At 32.1% G+C, this 12,584-nt stretch overlaps 1 long non-coding RNA gene across 1 annotated transcript; it reads left to right on the top strand.

The window, feature by feature from the left end:
* The first annotated feature begins 6,427 nt into the window (after nt 1-6,427).
* On the top strand, nt 6,428-7,180 carry LOC128182396 (uncharacterized). Its single transcript, XR_008243414.1, has 2 exons — nt 6,428-6,568; nt 6,838-7,180. It is a non-coding gene; the product is annotated as an uncharacterized LOC128182396 (long non-coding RNA).
* Nucleotides 7,181-12,584: the final 5,404 nt, after the last annotated feature.

The raw sequence follows: 12,584 nt of genomic DNA, 5'->3' as shown, positions 1-12,584 counted from the left end.
TGAGATGTGAGGGATCTTTCTCGTGTCAGTGCCTAATGTGACATCGGACCTCGGTTTTTACGGTCTCATTCAAAGGACTGGTCTCCACGTCCTGCAGTGGAATTCAAACCCGCGACGTAAGGATCAACTCCTTTCATCACGAGTCTAGAGCAAACGCTCTAACCACTGCGCTACCAGACTATTATATGATAAAAATGCATTAAAATTTGAAAAATCTTTTCCTCTGCTCCTAGGTATAAAGTCAATGAAATAAGTACATTGTTATGACGAGCATGGGTGTCTGTATCAAAACTGTAAATTTCATGGCCCCATGGCTAATATATGAGAATCCATGGCCGGGGGGGGGGCTCTTAATGATATATAATCTCCTTTATTGAAACATAATTATATTTCTACATGTGTACATGGCAGTTCCTTTACAATTTACGGTATCTGTTGAAATTAATCAAATGCTATGCTGTATATGTATGTATAAATCATAAAATAAAGAGAATGAGACACAAATTCATGTGTTATATGTGTGTCATCAGCTGCAGAGTCATTTTTTGGCCCTTCAAACACTACATTATAATCCCTGGAATAAACTTCAGCATGTGTGTCAACTATACATTTACATGCACTATTTTTATATACGTCCTATTCCAAGTGGACATGCAATACCAAGACGAAGCCAAAATGAGCTGATGCTATACCAGGGCATTGCATCTGTATCCCTGTGAAAGGACAAGATAGGTTAAGACACCTTATTAGCCCCTGATTTGTGATTTCTCTAGGAGTGACACAATTGTTCATCGTTACTAAGCTGCTGTCATCTCTCTTACAAATTGAGTGTTTCTTCTAAAAATTTAAATTGATTCCTTTTAAAATTTTATGTCATTTTGAAATGCTGTTAAATCATTTCAAGTCGATGGTAAAGGTGACCAACAAAGTTCATGGACATTGGTCCCCTAAAAACAATGCTGATCATGATTCCAGAGTACCTCATCTTAAAGAGGACATGGCTCTTCAGTTAAGCTGTTTTTTTAACAATCCTGAAACTCATCCAACCAAATATGCTTTGTGGGGCGTTTGGTTATAATTGTCCTCATGGTTTTTTAGTACAAAGATCAGATGAAGACTTGACACTTTTTTTATCAGAGAGCTTATGAACTAATATAATAGCATAAATGGTAGTGACTTTTAATTTCTGCTTACAAAAACTTATAAAGATCATTTTTCTTCAAATTATTTGTTTTTAAAGGTCATTGAGATAAAAATATATATAAAAAAAAAGCACCAAGTACATTTTCGTTTCGTTTTAATGTCATAAATATTTAAAAATAAATATAAAAATACAGTCAAAATAAAATTTGTTTTTAAATGCTTGTTTATTTTAAACAAACAGAGTTTTTTGACATTCTTTACAAAACTTGTAAGATTGATATAATTATCTATATATTATACTGGTATATTAGATAGTCTTCATAACTTATTACTTTCAAAAAATTAAAAAGCAAAAACAAAAATGTAAAAATTGGAATAAAAAAAAACCAAAATGCGAGCAGGGAAACACCCCTTACCAATATATGACAAAATAATATCCCTTCTCCGATGCTTTTATACTTATATTCAAGTGAAAAAAATGTGTCAAAACAACTGAAAATGTGTACCGTCACAAAATTTTCATTCATAAGACTTTATGAAAACATTCAGAGGCCAATTGGACATTAAGCTCACATGAGTAACTTATGCTTTGATGATTTGCAACAGCAGCTCTGTTTAGCTCACCAAGCTTAAAACTCAGATGAGCTTTTCTGATATTCATTGTCCGTTCGTCCGTTTGTCTGTAAACTATTCACGTTTTCAACTTCTTTTCAAGAACCACTGGGCTAATTTTAACCGAAGACGGTACAGTGCATCCCTAGATCAAAAGAATTCTAAATTGCTACAATTAAGGGCCAAGCCGCATTCTAAGAGGAGATAATCAAAATAAAGGCAAAAATAGGTTGAGGTTATTAAACAATCTTAAGAACCTCTGGGCTAGGAAAGTTGAAGCTTTCTTTAGAAAGCCTTAATTCTTAGATAGTGTAGATTCTATATTGTTAAAAGCGTGCCTCACAGGGAAAAGATGGGGCCACAGTAGCAATCTGATTTAAATCAGGTCTCCGATCCGCTCCTTGTTTTCCTATTGTCGCTGCACGAGGACCAAGGATCTGATTTTAATCAGATTAAGGTAGTCCATCCATAACTAGGGTGAATTTAACAATTTTGATTGATCAATAATACATTAAATACATATTTTGACGCTATTATGAGGCTGACATAAACCAAACTTGGGTGTATGTATGTAGTCAATTAAATGAACTTTTTGCACTTAAAACTTTTTTAAAGAGTTGTCTGCCCTTTAAGAAAATTAAAAAAAATCATTTTCTGAAAATATGTATTGTAAACTATGAATTATTTTAGCATATTCGAAGACATAGAAAGCTTTTGCAACTTTTTACCAGGAGAAATGTGAGAAAATTACTTGTACTATAAAAGAAATATATTTAAGAATGCATTTTTCCCATAGACTTCAATGTTAACTTCAACATATGATAAATTTATCAAAATTATGATTTTTTTTAAGATTTCAAAGGTAAAACTTTATTATTTAATAAACTCCTTAAAATCACACTAAGATTTTAGTGATCAAACTTGCAATCTATTAGATATGAAATATGATAGTTATGGATGGACTACCTTAATGAAAAACCTTGAAATTTTCATAGTTACGTACATTTTTCATTTCTTAAGTACCTGTCAAATGTTGTTCAAACTTCTTATTTGCACAGTAGAATTCTAAATGCATTATTGATCTTTTGTCTTTTCCAGAAGTTTGTACACGGTTAGGCAGACAGTAAACAAAGGCTTTGAAAGAAATGCCAATCCACGATTTACTACTTAATATCACGAATGTCGGCTGACCTTTGCTATGTTGTAAAGCTTTATGCTTTTTATAAACACTTTATTCAGTGCTAAAACTTGTTGATTCTTAATTAAATATCAAAAGATGATATGAGATAAATAAAACATAGGTAATCACAGATTACAAAGCTCACCGAAACAAGGCAAAACCTTTAAAATGCCACCTTTATAATATTATATGAAAATCATAGTTAATTACCTTGGATATTCATGAATACTGTTTTGACACAATATCGTATATCATATGTTGAAAAATAGTACGATATTGCATCCTATGATACTATAAAATATAGAGCATATGATACAATATAGCACTGTGATATATAATGATACAAAATGATATTGTAAAATATGACATGACGTATAGAGATATGATATTGTATGGTATAATATAATATGATATTGTATCGTGTTATACAGTTATTCATTGCTTTTGATCACATAATCAAATACCAAACAAGATATATGTGAGCCAATGCTCACTAGTGATACCCCCGCTCTGATGTGAATATGCAAAATAAGCAAAGTCGACATTTAACAGAAAGCTGGCATCCGATTGGTACAGAAATATATCCCACAATATGGCATGCCTTAACAGATATTGTGTTAAAATTTCTGCGATAAATAGCTGCTGAGAAATCTTTGAGGAAAATTTGTTTGAAAATTTTGGCTAAAATAAACAAAGTACGAGTTCATTTCACAGGAAGTTGACGTCCGATTGGTACAGAAATATATCCCACAATATGGCATGCCTAAACAAACACTGTGTAAAAATGTCAAGCATCTGCAATAAATAGCTGCTGCGAAATCTTTGACGAAAATTTGTTTGAAAATTTTGGCTAAAAATAAACAAAGTCATTATTTAACAGGAAGTTGATGTCCGATTGGTACAAAAATATATCCCACGATATGGCATGCCAAAACAAATAGTGTGTGAAAATTTCAACCATCTGCAATAAATAGCTGCTGAGAAATCTTTGACGAAAATTTGTTTGAAAATTTTGGCTAAAAATAAACAAAGTCATTATTTAACAGGAAGTTGATGTCCGATTGGTACAAAAATATATCCCACGATATGGCATGCCAAAACAAATAGTGTGTGAAAATTTCAACCATCTGCAATAAATAGCTGCTGAGAAATCTTTGACGAAAATTTGTTTGAAAATTTTGGCTAAAAATAAACAAAGTACTCATTAAACAGGAAGTTGACGTTCGTTTGGTACAAAAATATATCCCACGATATGGCATGCCTATACAAATACTGTGTGAAAATTTCAAGCATCTGCGATAAACAGTTGCTTAGAATTCTTTGACAAAAATTTGTTTGAACATTTTTGCTAAAAATAAACAAAGTCGTCATTTAACAGGAAGTTGACGTCTGATTGGTACAAAAATATATCCCACGATATGGCATTCCTATACAAATATTGTGTAGAAATTTCAAGCATCTGCGATAAATAGTTGCTGAGAAATCTTTGACGAAAATTTGTTTGAAAATTTTGGTTAAAATATAAGCAAAGTCGTCATTTAACAGGAAGTTGACGTCCGATTGGTACAAAAATATATCCCACAATATGGCATGCCTTAACAAACACTGTGTAAACATTTTAAGTGTCTGCGATAAATAGTTGCTGAGATAAATGCGACAGAAATTTTTGTTACGGACGGACAGACAGACGGACAGACAGACAGACAGACACACAAGGGTAAAACAGTATACCCCCTCTCCTTCGGAGCGGGGGTATAAATATATGATACAATATAGTATCATATAATAAACTTTCATATCACGCAATGCATCACAATATTGTACAATATAATGTATGATACAGTTTGATAATATCTTGTATGATATTGTATCATATGATACATAACATGATTTTATACATCATTATATCATATAATACAATATAATGTGATATAGTAATAATAGTATACAATATCAAATTACATAAATTAAGGTATTTTTAAATTATAATACATGATCAATTATATGTGATACAATAATGTATAGGATTACATGTAAAACAATAACATATTGTATACATTATAATATCAGACATATGACACAATATTTTATCATATCATATGATTCAATATCATATCTTACAATATCATCTGAATTATTTTTCATGCGATACAATGAAATATAATACAATATCAAATTATACAATATTGTTTTATTATATACAATACTATACATACAATATCTCATGATACAATATCATCATAATATAAAAAAAATTGATACAATATATTTTATATAATTTTTTACATTATCATATATCATATATGATATCAAATTGTATCAAATAAAACAATAGTGTATCATATCATACAATTTTATATCATAAATATTAATTCATGAAGGATGTTAATTCTTGGTTGAGAGGTACATGTACCAACGAATTCCACAAAAATTGAGCCACCACGAAATATAATGATTCCAAGTATATCACGTTTTTTGGTGTCCGGAATAATGTTCTACATTTAAAACCATGAGGACATACTCGATAAAATGTTTTTGAAACTTCTGTTGTAGAATTTCGAGAAGATGGTTTTGGTGACAACACAAAATTCCAGTGCTTTGTCGCAGAGTTAGAAGAAAATAGTATGACTCTTTCTACATTCACTGTGGCGATATTTACATGTACTATAGCAAGTAAAATATGGTGACGGCAAAAACAATAGCATACATAAACAAACTCTAAAAAAGTAGTGGACTATACTCAGATGTATGGTTATGTAAAATTCAAACAAATTAATCCTTAAATGCAAAAAGTCCTTAACATGCAAAAAGCTTTAATGGTCCTGTGTTCTTTATCTGGTGGAGTTTTAATAACTGTTTCTTTTGGTGAAATTTAAGCAACTTTTCTATAGTGAAATTACAACAGCTATTCGTATACATTTACATGTCTTTACTTGTCTCCGATATACATGTATATTATACAATTATCACAATGAGTATTACATTATAAAAAATTAATTATAGGATTGATTAATTCCTAGCTCTCTGGTTGGCCCATATCCAACTATCTAGGAGGAAAAAAACGTTACATTCACCTGCATTTGACCTAGGAGGTCATTATATCATTTGATTTTCTCTTCAATGGACTAAAAATATAGATCTTCTAATGTAATATCGCGTTTCTCAATTTGTTCGGCTATGGCTTCAAACTGAAATCTTCGCTTAATAACACTCAATTTGATATATGTCTGTATCAATTCTTCACTGAATTATATGATAAAAGAATGATTGCTATGGTTTTTTTTTTTATCAATGCCATGGTTTAGCTACCATCAATGTACAATACTCAACTTGCTTCCTGCTCGGTGAATTTTGTCCTTCTCGGGTAGCTAAATCATCGTACATGTTTTGACCTCAAAAACAGCAAAAATTGTAGTAGTAGTGGCTTTATCCAACTTTCAAATAATTCTCTTTTAGGTGCCATACACTATAGGCTTTCTCTCTTTAGATACATTAAGGCTTATCGGGTACGTTATTTACTTCAATACGTATTCTACCTGGCAAGGTAAATGCATTCACATGGAGGATATCTACGTGGTTCCGGAGTACCGCAGTTAGGGCATAGGATCAAAATTGATTGGGTCTGTCTGTAAGGTAAGAAACTTTATCTAGGTTAAACCTAGTTTGCGACTTTATTCTGAAGAGGGAGGAGAAGGGTAATTTGCATAATCATGGTTATCATGTCTCAATGCAATAATTAATAAATAATGTAATTTATGGAATAAATTACTCTATGATAAATGGTTTTAGGTGTTTATAGTTTAGGTTAAACAGGTTGTAAATATTAAGCAATGCTTTGCTAAACAACGTCGTTTATTGCTTCGAAAAGTGTTCAATTAAATTGTTTCTGTTTTGCTTTGTAGGTTGCTGATTTACAAAACTGTGGAAGAGTTCAATTCATTGTTCGGGATTCGAACAAATCTGCCATGAAATTTTACAAACATCAAGGAGCAATAGATTTGACAGAAGTGCAAGAATGGCATCTGTTTCGATTAACCAGTGATGCGATAGAGAAAGTAGCAGCAAAATATGATTAATGAAATATTTTTTTTAAATGAAATGTATTTTATTTGATAACTTTTTAAATGTGTGTGTATTTCTCTGAATAAGTCTGTTTGCAAATATGTAACAGATTCGGGTTTAATTTCTTTCGGGATTGTTTTGTGTTATTTATGAAATTGATAAAAATAAATTACTGACATGTTTTTCAATGACATTTCCATACGAAATACTTAAAAAATGGTATAAAATTCACTCAATTTTGTGAACCAATTAAGTGACAAACCTAAGTTTGTTTCTGAAACAATTGTCATTTTCTTTTCCTTTAGATAGAATACATATAAAATCGTAGGTAATTCTGTTAAGATTCACTGGCGTCGGAAGCAAATTAAAAGGGGGGGGGGGGGCTAGATTGATCCTCAGAAATATTGAGAGAAAAAACCTAATTCCCAAAATCATAAAAATCCTAATCCCCTAATCCATGGGAAGGGGGGGTTGGGGGTTAAACCTATACTTCCAAAACAAAAAAAACCATAATTTTTTTTCCAAATCATGAAAATATGAAAATCCTCATCCGGGGGGGAGGTATACCTATAGCTCCAATAAAAAAAATCTTACACCTACCAAAATTTTTTCTCCTTCAAAAATCACGATATTCCTAATCCGGGGGGGGGGGGGGGGGGGGGGAGCTAGTTTCCCTATGACTCCAACTTCTCAATCTTTCAAAGGTACATTAATGAACAATAATATTTCCTGCAAAAAAAACTGGGGGGGGGGGGGGGCTGAACACTCTATTCTGCTATGTGCCTCATGGTTAGGTCTAACTTTGCGACGGTTCGACGCCTATGAGATTGATATATTTTTTAAAGAACAGCAGAATTTAATATCATGTAAATGCAAGACTTGGCTTCAATCATCAATATGATGTAAAGCAGATTTAACACGCCAGAGATAAATTTCTTTCGCGGAGTGTTAATGGACTGTGACACCCCTGCCAATGTGTTAGGTATGTTTTCTTTATCGTTCCTAGTATATAATAAATCCAGAGGTGCCATGTTTGATGCTTGTTGTGTGCAAAACCATGTTTAAAAAAAAATAATGGGTGTCTGTTTTGTATAAAAACTTAGTATATCGAGCCATTTTCAAGGAACGTTCTGCATAAAATAGTATAGTCTGTTTCACTATTGATGCTATATTAGGTCAGGCGCGGATCAAAAACAATCCCTTAGGGGGGATCTCTAATTGGCATATTAATTGTTGCAACAACAGAAAAAACTATTTTCTTGCATTGTCACATTTATTTCTTGAACACATTCTATCCATCAATTAATGAAGATAATGTTTAAAATCAATAAACGTCTAGAATTTATATTTGACTACAAGTACCTAGATTCTATGAAAAAGACTATGAACACGAGGAACGATTTTTACTGCGAAACTGAAAGGGTCATTTAAAACAACGTGGTCTAAAATTTAAATGACAATAACATTAACAGGGGTGAGTGAAGCGGGTAACGGATGCGGTGTTGCAACAGCTAATGTTGATAAATGCTGGTGTTATAAACATATACAGCAGAAGGAAGTGCAGAGGCAGCAAATGAAGTAAAGGACTGCGAACGCTAACGCCCGTTTCCCGCCTACATTTTACATCCAAATATTTCGGAATTTCTGTCAGATATTCAAAAACTAAGTTTTCTTCTAAAAAGTATAATCAAATCCTAATCAATTTATATCAAAACAAAATTTGTAATAAAATTATTTATTTTTAAACAAAAGTTTTGCTAACGCGGGGTCTAAAAAATTTCATTGAAATCGGTCTCTATGAGTGAGGAAAATTTTATTTAGCGGCCAATATGTGCATAAAAACTTAAAAATAACATATTTACGATATGTATTAAAGTAAAATTTCATTAAAATTCATATCTGTTAATTAGTTTTCGAAAATTTACAACGCAAAATTCTTTTTTTTTGGAATGTATTTCGGTCTGTAGACATATGCCCCCCCCCCCCCCCCCCGTGAAATAACAAACCCTTTGGTAAAAATATGCTAAATAACAATAATTAAAACCCCTCAAAAGGAACTTTTGTTTCACGGGGGGAAAGATGTTTTAAAAAACATTTCCGTTTTCCGTTATTTTCGATCATGAAATGAGCTATTTTAACCCAAAATACAAAGTTATCTCGCTTTGTTTGACCAACTCATTTATATTTAATGAAAATATACATAAATGTTTACATTATTATAAAAAATTAACTTTAATTAGACAACTTTCAAAAATGACTTTTAGTTAGGCGGCTAGACAATGCTATCGTTCGCAGTCTTTTATCTGTTTAACAGTAGAACACACAGAAGAAATCTCGTGACAATATTATATCTATTGGCAACTGTAAAGTTGAAGATAACACGGGATACTGATACTCGGCCGACACTTGTGCTTTCGAAATTCGTGTAAAAAATGAATACAATAAATTTAAGAGATATATAACGACGAAATCAATTCCAAAGAGTTATTTTAAGGTCAAGATCTAGTAAATGAAAGGTACCTACAGGTTTCTAAAATTCAATATATAAATTCTTTTAATGACAATATTTTTGTTTCATAGGGTGTACCTGGGCTTAAATTTTTGGTAAACAAAATGAAAAATCATGTTATAAACAACCATTTTCTATGAAATATGAAGGATAAAAGTAACAAATCTCGGAGTTTTGTCCATTTTTGACGAATGTAATATATCTAGATTACCTACAGTCTCTCCAAAAATGGCATTAAACAAGCTCTTGACCTCCTCTTTAAAATGATGTCAAAATCATTTAATATGAATTCGTTTGGTGAGATATTGGCGCTTCTAATTGGTCGAAAAATTTCTTTGATACCTGCATCAATAAAATTTTGCCGGATCTACTTTTCTCAACTGTTCTGATCTAACACTATTTATAGAACGCGAATTTCCAAACTAAACACTGTCAACAAAATGTCAAGTTGTGTCTGTTTTATTGTCAGCAAAAAAATATAATTTTATAAACATAAAAACTTGGAAGTTTAACCTTCAAAAATAAACAAAACACATTATTTGATTCACGAAATAGAAAATTAAGCGTCTTATCACGACTTCGTCTGCTTGAGATCAATCAACATTACAGCGAGGCTGGCTTTTCCAGAATAATTATAACGAACATATAGACATATACACTTTCTCGGTAACACTGCTGTTCAAATTTGGTAACGGATGATTTTTAGCCGGGCTCTGCTGAAAGCAGAGTCCTGGCTGTAGGCAGGCAAATCGCCAATGTTACTATTAATAGCACAACTTCAAAAGTAAACAAAAAACCAAACAGCCTCAAAGTAAAAGCTTCCGCTATACCAAAAAGCTACACAAAGAGCCACGTTTTGTCAAAAGTGTCGGTATTTTGTTTCTTTTTTTTTATTTTCGAGAGAATTGATCTTTTTTAGTTTTCTTATCAATAACGTGGTTTTTTTTAAAAACATGACTATGCATTTTGGACACATAAAATGCGCATGAATTTCCATGAACTACTTTGCTGCGCACTGAAGAAATGGGGATTGAGTATATAACGCTTGTTGCAAAATTCAAGGCAGCAACTGTTGAACTTTTTTCTACTAGACAGACATATATTTGTTCATAGTTAGTCGCTTTCTGACGCATTACCGACATTAAAAGCATGAGAGAGAGGGAGAGAGAGAGAGAGAGAGAGAGAGAGAGAGAGAGAGAGAGAGTCTTTACTACACAATATGCATAACGTGACGACACACCAAAAGAGCCCGGCTTTCAGTACTTCAGTACTTTGATTAAATTTACACACGTACATGATCGGTCATCAGAATAATAAGCATTGTAAACCAAAACTACATGTGTATGAGTAATGCATCAACTCCTTCGGCGCATTCCAAGCGGCAGATATGCCATTTAAGTACATCACTGGCTATCTAGTCACCACAACGTTTACAAAAGTTGCTAATACATACTTTTCTTTGTCGACATATCAACCATTTTCGTCCACGATCGCCTCTCCTTGGATGGTTAAGTCCAGCTGTATATTCCAGCGATCTCATATGAAAACTAGTTTTATTAGGAATCTTTCTGCACAGTGAATAATATCACAAGCTATCGCATGTATTTTCCTTTCATTTTCAATTCAGCCGGTTCAGATTTTAACTCACTATATATGTTTAATCCATTAAATTCAGCGCAATAGCTCTGCATCAGCTGATGGCGCATCCATTTTGATATTGTTGCTGTTGTTGTTTTGTATTCATACGCACCGCTTCATCTACATTATTTACATTTTTGAACAATGACACTTCACATTCTTTGATTTAAAAATGTTTTATTAAATGATAAGAAATGAAGATGATAATTTTTCTATTGATCGACGTATCAAAAAAAAAAAATTGACCGGAAAACTTTTTCATCAATGCGCTACAATGCGCTCCCCGCATTGATGACGTTTTCCGGTCAGTTATTTCTTTGATACAATTATCTTCATTTCTTAATTGAATATAGGTACCAGGGTAAATTTCCCTTTATAAAAATAATATAGAATGTCAAAATATTGTTTTATTTTCTACATAATTCCTTTAAAGCAGTAAAATACGGGGAAAAAACACTCTGGAATCATTTAAGGATTTGTTTGATATTTATCATGACATATATTTGCCACACATAATATAGACCAATATCAATGAAGCATATCAAATGTAATTTTAATTTGATTTTTATTATTAATATGAATCCTTTTTTATTTACTTGTTTTATCGCAAAAATTAAACACGCATTGCAAACCAGAACCCCCACCCTCGGGACCGCTGCAAAATTGTAGAATGCATTTATGTGTAGCATTCAGTAAGAAATCATACAATAACCAATTTTGTACAGTCATGTTTTTTCAAGCCATCAATATCATGAGAAGGTCATAACTAATCCTCAATGTTTGCTAAATACGGATAAATATAGAAAATAACGTATGCATAATTGAATCGTGCGTGTGAATAAATTAATTAAAAGAGGAACCACGAAATTAAAACTTTATGAATAATGATAGCAAAATCAGTTTAGGGTAAAGCTTTAAACTACATGTACATAATAGTACAATAATACACCCGTCTGTTAAAGAATCGCCGAACAAATTGTTCTGTAATTATTTTTGTCTCAAAAAAGCGTCTTGATTTTTTTGTTTAACAAACTATTACGCATGTTTATTTAACTGAAATAAATTAAAACTAATGTTCTCATTACCTTAACAAGAATAGAATTCCTGGGTCCCCCGCCGGTTAAGCAGTATACTAGTATCGACCAAGGCTGATTTAAGAACTTGACCAAGGTATTAGTGGTATAAACATTTGGTATAAATTTCATGTAAATCCGTAAAATTTGTAGGCATGAAAGCACTTACAAGGTCAATTTTTGGATAAAACGGAGTCATTATTGTGGTCAAAGTCCCATAACTCCAACAAAAAGTATCGACCAATGCTGATTTTCGAACTTGACCAAAGTATTAGTAGTATAAACATTTGGTATAAATTTAATGAAAATCCGTCAAAATTTGTAGGCATGAGAGCGCTTACAAAAAAGTGTGACGGACGGACGCACG

Source organism: Crassostrea angulata, chromosome 4, assembly GCF_025612915.1.
Source record: "Crassostrea angulata isolate pt1a10 chromosome 4, ASM2561291v2, whole genome shotgun sequence".
NCBI classification, from domain to species: domain Eukaryota; kingdom Metazoa; phylum Mollusca; class Bivalvia; order Ostreida; family Ostreidae; genus Magallana; species Magallana angulata.
The sequence above is the reverse complement of the archived record's forward strand: the minus strand, read 5'-3'. Positions and strand labels throughout refer to the sequence as shown.